General features: G+C 33.1%; 1 non-coding gene across 1 annotated transcript; it reads right to left on the bottom strand.

Annotated features, from left to right (window-relative positions):
- Positions 1-11,691: 11,691 nt before the first annotated feature.
- On the bottom strand, positions 11,692-11,763 carry TRNAR-UCU. The gene has a single exon. It is a non-coding gene; the product is annotated as a tRNA-Arg (tRNA).
- Between the last annotated feature and the right edge of the window lie 417 nt (positions 11,764-12,180).

The raw sequence follows: 12,180 nt of genomic DNA on the forward strand, positions 1-12,180 counted from the left end.
GTAAAATTCGGCAAAAAGAACCGATTGTATGGGAAATACTTCAAGAAGTTATGCAGGGACATCCCGTATTGCTAAATAGAGCACCTACTCTGCATAGATTAGGTATACAGGCATTCCAACCCATTTTAGTAGAGGGGCGTGCTATTTGTTTGCATCCATTAGTTTGTAAGGGATTCAATGCAGACTTTGATGGCGATCAAATGGCTATTCATGTGCCTTTATCCTTAGAAGCTCAAGCAGAAGCACGTTTACTTATGTTTTCTCATACAAACCTCTTGTCTCCAGCTATCGCGGATCCAATTTCTGTACCAACTCAAGATATGCTTATTGGACTTTACATATTAACGAATGGGAATCGTCGGGGTATTTCTTCAAATAGGTATAATCCACGTAATTGCAGAAATTTGAAAAATGAAAGAATTCCCCAAAAAACTATAAGTATACGAAAAAAAAGAACCTTTTTTTGGAATTCCTATGATGCAATTGGAGCTTATCAACAGAAAAGAATAACCTTCGATAGTCCTTTGTGGCTCCGGTGGCGACTAGATCTACGCATTATTTCGTCAAGAGAAGTTCCTATCGAAGTTCACTATGAATCTTTAGGCACCTATCATGAAATTTATGGGCATTATCTAGTAGTAAGAAGTACAAAAAATAAATTCGTTCTATCTACATTCGAACCAACGTAGGTCATATTTCTTTTTATCGAGAAATCGAAGAAGCTGTACAAGGTTTTTGCCGAGCCTATTCATATGGTATCTAATCATATAGATGGTTGTATCTAAGATAAACAAATTTATGATACTGGTGTAAATTCAAATCTTCATGATTTAACATTTAACAAGGATCTTAGTTTTTTAATTTCTCAATTTCTACACAAATTAAGATAAAGAAAAGGCAGTTTTTCAATCATTGACTCAAATCCATTGTTGAACTGAATGAATCCCACTGAGTGGAATAGGGAGGTACTTATGGCAGAACGGACCAATCTAATGTTTCACAATAAAGTGATAGGTGGAACTGCCATTAAACGACTTATTAGCAGATTAATAGATCACTTCGGAATGGCATATACATCACATATCCTGGATCAAGTCAAGACTCTAGGATTCCGCCAAGCTACGGCTACATCCATTTCATTAGGAATTGATGACCTTTTAACAATACCTTCGAAAGGATGGCTAGTCCGAGATGCTGAACACCAAAATTTGATTTTGGAAAAACAGCATCATTATGGAAATGTACATGCAGTAGAAAAATTACGCCAATCCATTGAGATATGGTATGCTACAAGTGAATATTTTCGACAAGAAATGAATCCTAATTTTAGAATGACCGATCCTTTTAATCCAGTCCATATAATGTCCTTTTCGGGAGCTAGAGGAAATGCATCTCAAGTACACCAATTAGTAGGTATGAGAGGATTAATGTTGGATCCACAAGGACAAATGATTGATTTACCATTCAAAGCAATTTACGCGAAGGGCTATCTTTAACAGAATATATAATTTCTTACTACGGAGCTCGTAAAGGGGTTGTAGATACTGTTGTACGAACATCAGATGCTGGATATCTTACACGTAGACTTGTTGAAGTGGTTCAACATATTGTTATACGTCGAACAGATTGTGGTACCATTCGAGGAATTTCAGTAAATACCCAGAATGAAACGATGCCGGAAAGTAGTTGGACACAAACATTAATTGGTCGTGTATTAGCAGACGATATATACAGAGGTTCACGATGCATTGCCATTAGAAATCAAGATATTGGAATTTGACTTTTCAATCGATTGAAAACCTTTCAAACACAACCAATATCTATACGAACTCCTTTTACCTGTAGGAATACATCTTGGATCTGTCGATTGTGTTATGGTCAAAGTCCTACTCAAGGTCACTTGGTGGAATTAGGAGAAGCTGTAGGTATTATTGCGGGCCAATCCATTGGAGAACCGGACACTCAATTAACATTAAGAACTTTTCATACTGGCGGAGTATTCACAGGGGGGACTGCCGAACAGGTGCGAGCACCTTATAATGGAAAAATTAAATTCAATGAGGATTTGGTTCATCCTACACGTACACGTCACGGGCATCCTGCTTTTCTATGTTATATAGACTTGTATGTTAGTATTGAAAATGGTGACATTATACATAATGTGACTATTCCACCAAAAGTTTTCTATTAGTTCAAAATAATCAATATGTAAAATCAGAACAAGTGATTGCCGAGATTCTCGCAGGAACATATACTTTTAATTTAAAAGAAAAAGTTCGAAAACATGTTTATTCTGACTTAGAAGGAGAAATGCATTGGAGTACGGATGTGTATCATGCATCAGAATTTAAATATAGTAATGTCCATATCTTACCAAAAACAAGTCATTTATGGATTTTATCAGGAAAATCAGACAGATCCGCTTCAGTCTCTTTTTCAACCCGAAAAGATCAAGATCAATTGAACATTCATTATCTTTCTACAGGAGAAAGAGATATTTGTAACCATTTAGCAAGTAATAATAAAGTAAGACATAATTTGTTTCGTTTCACTCCTTCTGAAAAAAAGAAAGAAGGATTTCAGATTATTCAAAAAATAATCAAATCCTATGTAAAGATCATTGTCATTTTACACATCCTGCTATTTTTCACGATACTACGGATTTATTAGCAAAGAGGCGGAGAAATCGATTCATTATTCCATTTCAATTCCAATCGATTCAAGAACGAGACAAAGCACTAATGTTAGCTTCCAGTATCTCGATTGAAATACCAATCCATGGTATTTTTCGTAGAAATAGTATTTTTGCTTATTTCGATGATCCTCAATACCGAACACAGAGCTCGGGTATTACTAAATATAGGACTATTGATATAAATTACATTTTTAAAAAGAGGATTTTTTAATCGAGTATCCAGGAATTCAAGAATTTAAGACAAAATACCAAATTAAAGTAGATCAATTTTTTTTCATTCCCGAAGAAGTGTATATTTTACCAGAATTTTCTTCCATAATGGTACGGAACAATAGTATTATTGAAGTAGATACACCAATCACTGTAAATATAAGAAGTCAAGTAAGCGGGTTGGTTCGATTGGAGAAGAAAAAAAAAAGATTCAATTAAAATATTTTCGGGAATATCTATTTTCCCGGAGAAATGGATAAGATATCCCGGCACAGTGCCATGTTGATACCACCGAGAACGGTAAAAAAAATTCAAAAGGATAAAAAAAAATGAAAAATTGGATCTATGCTCAATGGATCACAATTATGAAAAAAAGTATTTTGTTTTGGTTCGACCGGTCATTTTATATGAAATAGAAGATAGGATCAATTTAATCCAATTTTTTTCCCAAGATATGTTACAAGAAAGAGATAATTTGGAACTTCAAATTATTCATTATATTCTTTCTGGAAATGGAAAATCAATTCGGGGAATTTCTAATTCTAATACAAGTATTCAATTAATTCGGACTTGTTTAGTCTTAAATTGGGATCAAGACAAAAAATTGTCTTCTATCGAAAAAGGGCATGCTTCTTTTGTTGAACTAAGTATAAAAGGTTTGGTTAGATATTTCTTAAAAATGGACTTAGGAAAATCCCATATTTCATATATAAGAAAAAGGAAAGATCCGCTCGGTTCAAGATTTATCTTGGATAATGAGTCGGACTGGACCAACATCAATCCATTTTTTTTATAGATCCGAGGGAAAAAGTTCAACAATCACTTAGTCAAAATCATGGAACTATTCATATGTTGTTGAATAGAAATGAGAAATGCCGATCTTTAATAATTTTGTCATCATCGAATTGTTTTCAAATACGATCATTCCACGATGGAAAATATTACAATGGGATAAAAGAAGAAATAAATCCAATTCAAAGAGATCCTCTGATTCCAATTCAAAATTCGTTAGGTCCTTTAGGAATAGCCCTTCAAGTTGCCCATTTTTATTTTTACCTTTTAATTACTAATAATCAGATCTCGATAAATAAAAACGGGCAACTTGACAAATTAAAAGAAACTTTTCAAGTATTAAATATTATTTAATAGACGAAAACGAGATCATTTATAAATCTGATCTATCTAGTAACATCCTTTTAAATCCATTCTATTTGAATTGGCATTTTTTCCATCATAATTATTGTGAAAAAAAACGTTTCCCATAATAAGTCTTGGTCAATTTATTTGCGAAAATGTATGTATAGTTCAAACGAAAAATGAACCACACCTTAAATCGGGTCAAATTCTAACTGTTCAAATGGATTCTGTAGGAATAAGATCGGCTAACCCTTATTTGGCGACTCCTGGAACAATTGTTCATGGTCATTATGGAGAAATACTTTCTGAAGGAGATATATTAGTTACATTTATATATCAAAAATCGAGATCAGGTGATATAACACAAGGTCTTCCAAAAGTAGAACAGGTATTGGAAGTTCGTTCGATTGATTCAATATCCATAAACCTAGAAAAGAGAGTGGATACTTGGAATGGGCGTATAACAAGAATTCTTGGCATTCCTTGGGGATTCTTCATTAGTGTGAGCTAACTATAGCGCAAAGTCGTATTTCTTTGGTTAATCAAATTCAAAAAGTTTATCGATCCCAGGGAGTTCACATTCATAATAGACATATAGAAATTATTGTGCGTCAAATAACATCAAAAGTATTGGTTTCAGAAGATGGAATGTCTAATGTTTTTTGCCTGGCGAACTAATTGGATTGTTGCGGGCCGAACGAGCTGGGCGTTCCTTAGAAGAGTCGATCTGCTATCGAGTTCTATTATTGGGGATAACAAAAACATCTTTGAATACTCAAAGTTTCATATCTGAAGCAAGTTTTCAAGAAACTGCTAGAGTTTTATCAAAAGCCGCTCTCCGGGGTCGCATAGATTGGTTGAAAGGTCTGAAAGAGAACGTTGTTTTAGGGGAATGATGCCAGTTGGTACTGGATTCAAAAGAATAATATACCGTTCAAAGCAAAGGCAATATAACAAGATTACCCCGGAAACAAAAAAAAGAATTTATGTGATACATCAAAATAATCTAGGATTTAAGAATTCCTAAATAATGATTCTTAAGGTCGTATTCATCTCCGGTCACTTTATTTTGTATATATTTTGTATAATAAAAGAAACATAATAAATAAACGAATCATATTAATGAAATAGAAAAATGGCCCGATCTTTTTTTATCAACGGCGAATTTTCAGTAGAAGAGAAGGTTCCTTCGGAACACTTATTTTTTTCTATTTCAGTATATGGGTCTCTTTCTTTCATTTCAAAAATTGATCTAATTTCTATTTGGAAATGAAAGAAAAGTGTGGGGATAATTATAAATGACAAAAGATATTGGAACATAATTTTGGAAGAGATGATGGAAGCTGGTGTTCATTTTGGCCACGGTACTAGAAAATGGAATCCTAAAATGTCACCTTATATTTCTGCAAAGCGTAAGGGTATTCATATTACAAATCTTATTAGAACTGCTCGGTTTTTATCAGAATCTTGTGATTTAGTTTTTGATGCAGCAAGTGGGGGAAAACAATTCTTAATTGTTGGTACAAAAAAAAAGCAGCTGATTCAGTAGCGCGAGCTGCAATAAGAGCTCGGTGTCATTATGTTAATAAAAATGGCTCGGGGTATGTTAACGAATTGGTATACTACAAAAACACGACTTCAAAAGTTCAGGGACTTGAGAATGCAACAAAAGACGGGAGATTTCATAGTTTTCCAAAAAAAGATGCCGCTATATTGAAGAGACAATTAGCTCAATTGGAAACATATCTTGGCGGCATTAAATATATGAAGGGCTTACCAGATATTGTAATAATCGTTGATCAACAAGAAGAATATACGGCTCTTCGAGAATGTATAACTTTGGAAATTCCAACAATTTGTTTAATTGATACAAATAGTGACCCGGACCTCGCTGATATTTCAATTCCAGCTAATGATGATGCTATAGCCTCAATTCGATTAATTCTTAACAAATTAGTTTTTGCAATTTGTGAGGGTCGGTCTAGATATATACGAAATTCTTGATTAATAATAAGATAAAAAATTCTTGAATTTGCTTCGAGGGGTTCATAGATTTATGGAATCGCTTACTATACTAGTAAGAAATTGCACAAAATGAAAATAGAAACAAACAAAATTTTATGTAATTAGTATCGGTATTCAAAATCAAAAATGAAAGTAGACAAATCAAAAGGGAAAGGAGATGTTTGAATAAAAATAATTCCCTTTTTTCAACTTCTTTTTTAGAGGACAGACAATATGAATGTTTTATTATGCTCTATCAACACATTAAAAGATTATACATATATCTGCTGTGGAAGTAGGTCAACATTTCTATTGGCAAATAGGGGTTTCCTAGTACATGCCCAAGTACTTATTACTTCTTGGGTTGTAATTGCTATCTTATTGGTTTCAGCCATTCTAGTTATTCGAAATCTGCAAACCATTCCCACTTTCGGTCAGAATTTATTTGAATATGTTCTTGAATTCATTCGAGACGTGAGCAAAACTCAGATTGGAGAAGAATATGGTCCGTGGGTTCCTTTTATTGGAACTTTGTTTCTATTTATTTTTGTTTCTAATTGGTCAGGGGCTCTTTTACCTTGGAAAATCATCCAATTACTCATGGGGAGTTAGCTGCACCCACAAATGATATAAATACTACCGTTGCATTAGCTTTACTTACATCAGTTGCATATTTCTATGCGGGTCTTTCAAAAAAGGATTAGCTTATTTTAGTAAATACATCCAACCAACTCCAATCCTTTTACCGATTAACATATTAGAAGATTTCACAAAACCCTTATCCCTTAGTTTTCGACTTTTCGGAAATATATTAGCTGATGAATTAGTAGTTGTTGTTCTTGTTTCTTTAGTACCTTTAGTAGTTCCTATACCTGTCATGTTCCTTGGATTATTCACAAGCGGTATTCAAGCTCTCATTTTTGCTACTTTAGCTGCGGCTTATATAGGTGAATCCATTGAAGGCCATCATTGACTAGTTTTCTCAAAATAGTCTTTTTTGTTTAGCTTGCCACACATATATTGTGGCTCAATAGAATCTACAAAATAAACATCTATCTATAGATATATAGATAGATATAGATAGATCTATTCGATTAGTATATATTAGTTTGGATATTCAAAAAAATGAATAGCTAGAATTAGAATTCTGTATGATATTTACGTTTACAATGTGTGATAAAAAGATACTATATAGAATGTTAGTAGATTCTCGTTTGATTCACATTTAATTCAACGATTGATCAAAAGATAATTAAAAACATTTAGATCACCCAATTTCCTATATTTCTTTGAAACATTAATGAAATCGAATGAATTTATTTAGATTGATTGTATCCATATGGGATAAGAGAATAAGAAAAGAGGGAAGGGGAGCTTAAAAAAAACATGATAAAAAAATAGAAGTGAGGGGATCAGTCAAGGTTTTTTAGGTTTCAAAGAATGAATTTCAATTTCGATTGAATCTAAAACACAAAGAAAATTAGTTTACAGCATAGAAGAAACCTATGTATATGTGATATGATATTATAGATGAACTAGTTTTATATGAACTAACCATATATCTGAAATAACTAATCTTTTCTATATAAAAAGGCCTCGCTATTACTGTCAATTTCTATAGGGATAGAAAAGCAAAGTCCTTGCGTTTCACTCTAATTGTGAATTGAAAATTAAAAACTAAAGAAATTGTATAAAAAAACGAAGAATTCAAAGAATGATTCCAAAATTAAGGTAAGAGAAGAACAAAGATTATACAGATTCACCCCCAAAACTATGTAGTTCGAGACGAAAAAAGAAATCTCGAAGTAATTCGTTTAATAACTATTATTTTCAATTTTTAATTCTTATTTTATTAATTACTTTAACTGAAAAAGTCTTGGTAATTGAAAAATGAAGTCAGAATTTATTAGTCGATTATATCATTAACTATTTCTTTCTTTTATATGTAGGTTACGAGGAAATTCTCATGAATCCAATTATTTCTGCCGCTTCTGTTATTGCTGCTGGATTGGCCGTAGGGCTTGCTTCTATTGGACCTGGGGTTGGTCAAGGCACTGCCGCAGGGCAAGCTGTAGAGGGGATTGCACGACAACCAGAGGCAGAGGGAAAAATACGGGGTACTTTATTACTTAGTCTGGCTTTTATGGAAGCTTTAACAATTTACGGGCTGGTTGTAGCATTAGCACTTTTATTTGCTAATCCTTTTGTTTAATCCTAAAAAGATAAAAATACATATGTGGACTTCCTTTTTCGAATTATATTAATAATTCACTCCTACAATTCTTTATCTGTTCGGATAAGAACACAGGAGAAGGACTAATTGAAAGGTATTCACATACTTATTCACCCTCTTTCTTCTTTTTGTTTAGTCCAATGAACCCCTCTTTTATTTCTTTTAAGATAATTTTTGAAAGTGTTCAAACTAGATAGATTTTGCAATTGATAAAAGAACTGGTATCTAATTCTAAGAAGTATCATTCTTTTAGGGAATCTTCCAATTGATTGACCAATCCAAATTATATCAAATTCTATAATTATATATTCCAATTAGATTATTATATTATCTATCTAATAGGAATATTAGAAAGATAATTAGTCTATTCATAAGAGGAGATGAGATCATATGAAAAATATAACCGATTCTTTCCTTTGTTTGGGCTCCTGGCCATCCGCCGGAAGTTTCGTGTTTAATACCGATATTTTAGCAACAAATCCAATAAATCTTAGTGTAGTGTTAGGTCTACTGGTTTTTTTTGGAAAGGGAGTGTGTGCGAGTTGTTTATTTCAAAGAATAAATTGGATTTAACCAAACTGCACTTTTTAGTTTAGTTAGAATTAAGAAAATGTGCAGAATCCCGCGAATTACTTCTGAATTCATTTTCTTTTTTGAATAAATTAAGAAAAATCTTAAAGAACCATAGCATTTCGCGCTTTATTGGTAATCCACTTTGATTCTCTATTTACCAAAATTTTGGACTATTACCATGGTTAAAAGAGTTTGAAGTCTATACGCAGTGTAGTACTCTTTCTACCGCTATATTAATACAGAAAGGAAACGGTTTCAAAAAATTATTCGATTTTTTTTCGATATAAAACACTCATGTCGATAAAAAAATGGCTTGAATCCTATTTATGGCGAGAAATAAAAAACGGGTGAATTTAAACCTCCCCTTTGTACGATGCGTAATCGATGGATGACCTATGTATAAATTCAAAAGAAGTCTTTGGATTTGAATAAAAAAACAACTTTGTTGACATATATTTGTTTGGTCAAAAGAGTCCTCCGAATATTCTAGTCTTATATTGGTAATTGTTTTCACTTTGAATAGAGAAGAGAGGATAGGCTCATTACATAAAAAATTGGTAAATTTCCGATAAGTAATTGAGTGTGAGAGCCAAATGAATCGAAAGATTCATGTTTGGTTCGGGAAGAGATCATAGACATTTTGAAATGGATGGAAAGAGAGTCTACTTTCATTACGTGATTTATTAGATAATCGAAAACAGAAAATCTGGAGAACTATTCGAAACTCAGAAGAATTACAGGAAAACGCCATTGAAAGCTCGAAAAAGCCCAGGCCCGCTTAAGGAAAGTTGAAACAGAAGCAGATCTGTTTCGGGTGAATGGCTATTCTGAGATCAAACGAGAAAAATTGAATTTAATTAATTCAATTTATACGACTTTGGAACAATTAGAAAATTACAAAAACGAAGCTATTGATTTTGAACAACAAAGAGTTATTAATCAAGTTCGACAGCGGGTTTTACAACAAGCCTTACAGGGAGCTCTAGGAACTCTAAATAGTTGCTTGAACAACGAGTTACATTTACGTACTGTTAGTGCTAATATTGGCATGTTTGGATGATGAAATAAAAAAATAACTGATTAGGCTTTCTATTATACAATAGAGTATAGGCATCATTTTTTTCTTATAAAAAATAAATTTAAGATATTTTCATGGTAACCATTCGTGCAGATGAAATTAGTAAAATTATCCGTGAACGCATTGAGCAATATAATACAGAAGTAAAAATTGTAAATACTGGTACCGTACTTCAAGTAGGCGATGGTATTGCTCGTATTTATGGTCTTGATGAAGTAATGGCGGGTGAATTGGTGGAATTTGAAGAAGGTACTATAGGCATTGCTTTGAATTTGGAATCAAAAATGTTGGTGTTGTATTAATGGGTGATGGTTTGCTGATACAAGAGGGAAGTTCAGTAAAAGCAACAGGAAGAATTGCTCAGATACCTGTAAGTGAAGCTTATTTGAGTCGTTTATAAATGCCCTGGCTAAACCAATTGACGGTCGAGGAGAAATTTCACTTCGGAATCTCGATTAATATCCCGCTCCCGGTATTATTTCAAGACGTTCGGTATATGAGCCTCTCCAAACAGGACTTATTGCTATTGATTCGATGATCCCCATAGGACGGGGCCAGCGAGAATTAATTATTGGAGATAGACAAACAGGTAAAACAGCAGTAGCCACAGATACAATTCTCAATCAACAGGGACAAAATGTAATATGTGTTTATGTAGCTGTTGGTCAAAAGCATCTTCTGTGGCTCAAGTGGTGACTACCTTACAAGAAAGAGGAGCAATGGAATACACTATTGTAGTAGCTGAAACAGCGGATTCTCCAGCTACATTACAATACCTCGCGCCTTATACAGGCGCAGCTCTGGCTGAATATTTTATGTACCGTGAACGTCACACTTTAATCATTTATGACGATCTCTCCAAACAAGCACAGGCTTATCGGCAAATGTCTCTTCTATTACGAAGACCACCAGGTCGCGAAGCTTATCCAGGGGATGTTTTTTATTTACATTCGCGTCTTTTGGAAAGAGCCGCTAAATTAAGTTCTCAGTTAGGCGAAGGAAGTATGACTGCTTTACCAATAGTTGAAACTCAATCGGGAGATGTTTCAGCTTATATTCCTACGAATGTAATTTCCATTACAGATGGCCAAATATTCTTATCGGCCGATCTATTCAATGCTGGAATAAGACCCGCTATTAATGTTGGTATTTCAGTTTCCAGAGTTGGATCGGCGGCTCAAATCAAAGCCATGAAACAAGTAGCTGGTAAATTAAAATTGGAATTAGCACAATTCGCAGAATTAGAAGCTTTTGCACAATTCGCTTCTGATCTAGATAAAGCTACTCAAAATCAATTAGCAAGAGGTCAACGATTGCGCGAGTTGCTTAAACAATCCCAATCAGCTCCTCTTACTGTGGAAGAACAGATAGTAACTATTTATACCGGAACGAATGGTTATCTTGATTCATTAGAAATTGGACAGGTAAGGAAATTTCTTGTTGAGTTACGTGCTTACTTAAAGACGAATAAACCTCAATTCAAAGAAATCATATCTTCTACCAAGACATTCACTGGGGAAGCAGAAGCCCTTTTAAAGGACGCTATTAAAGAACAGATGGAACTCTTTTTATTCCAGGAACAAGTAGAAAAAAATTGATGAATCATTAAATAATTTTGTAATTCAATTTTCCAATTTTTATAATTAGTATCTTTTAATATGTTTTTATTTCATTTGAATATTATATATAATGAATTCGAATCAAAATGTAATAAATCAAAAAAATAGAAGGACAAGGTTGAAATTAGATATGCAAACAACTTGCGTCCAATAGGATTTGAACCTATACCTAAGGTTTAGAAGACCTCTGTCCTATCCATTAGACAATGGACGCTTCTATTTTATATTTGATTCTTTAACCTTTTTAACTAAACCTTATTAAAAAGATTAAAGAATCAAACAAATATAAAGAATTCTAGAAATTATAAAAATAAAATAAATCAAATATTTAGAATAAAAGAAAAAAAAATAAAAAGAAAAATCAATTGAATATAATTGAATATATATAACTAAAACTAAATTAAGAAATGAAAATGAAGAATTGACAAATTCTTTAAGAATTCTAGATTCATTCTCGAAGAAAAAGATAGATTTAAATAGAATAAAATAGAAGCGGGTAGCGGGAATCGAACCCGCATCGTTAGCTTGGAAGGCTAAGGGTTATAGTCGACGTTGATTCATCATTTTGATTTAACGTCTCTAATTCAAAACTGAACGTGAAACTTTTGTTTCATTCGGCTCCTTTACGGAA

The sequence above is a fragment of the Vigna unguiculata genome, chromosome 4, assembly GCF_004118075.2.
Source record: "Vigna unguiculata cultivar IT97K-499-35 chromosome 4, ASM411807v1, whole genome shotgun sequence".
NCBI classification, from domain to species: domain Eukaryota; kingdom Viridiplantae; phylum Streptophyta; class Magnoliopsida; order Fabales; family Fabaceae; genus Vigna; species Vigna unguiculata.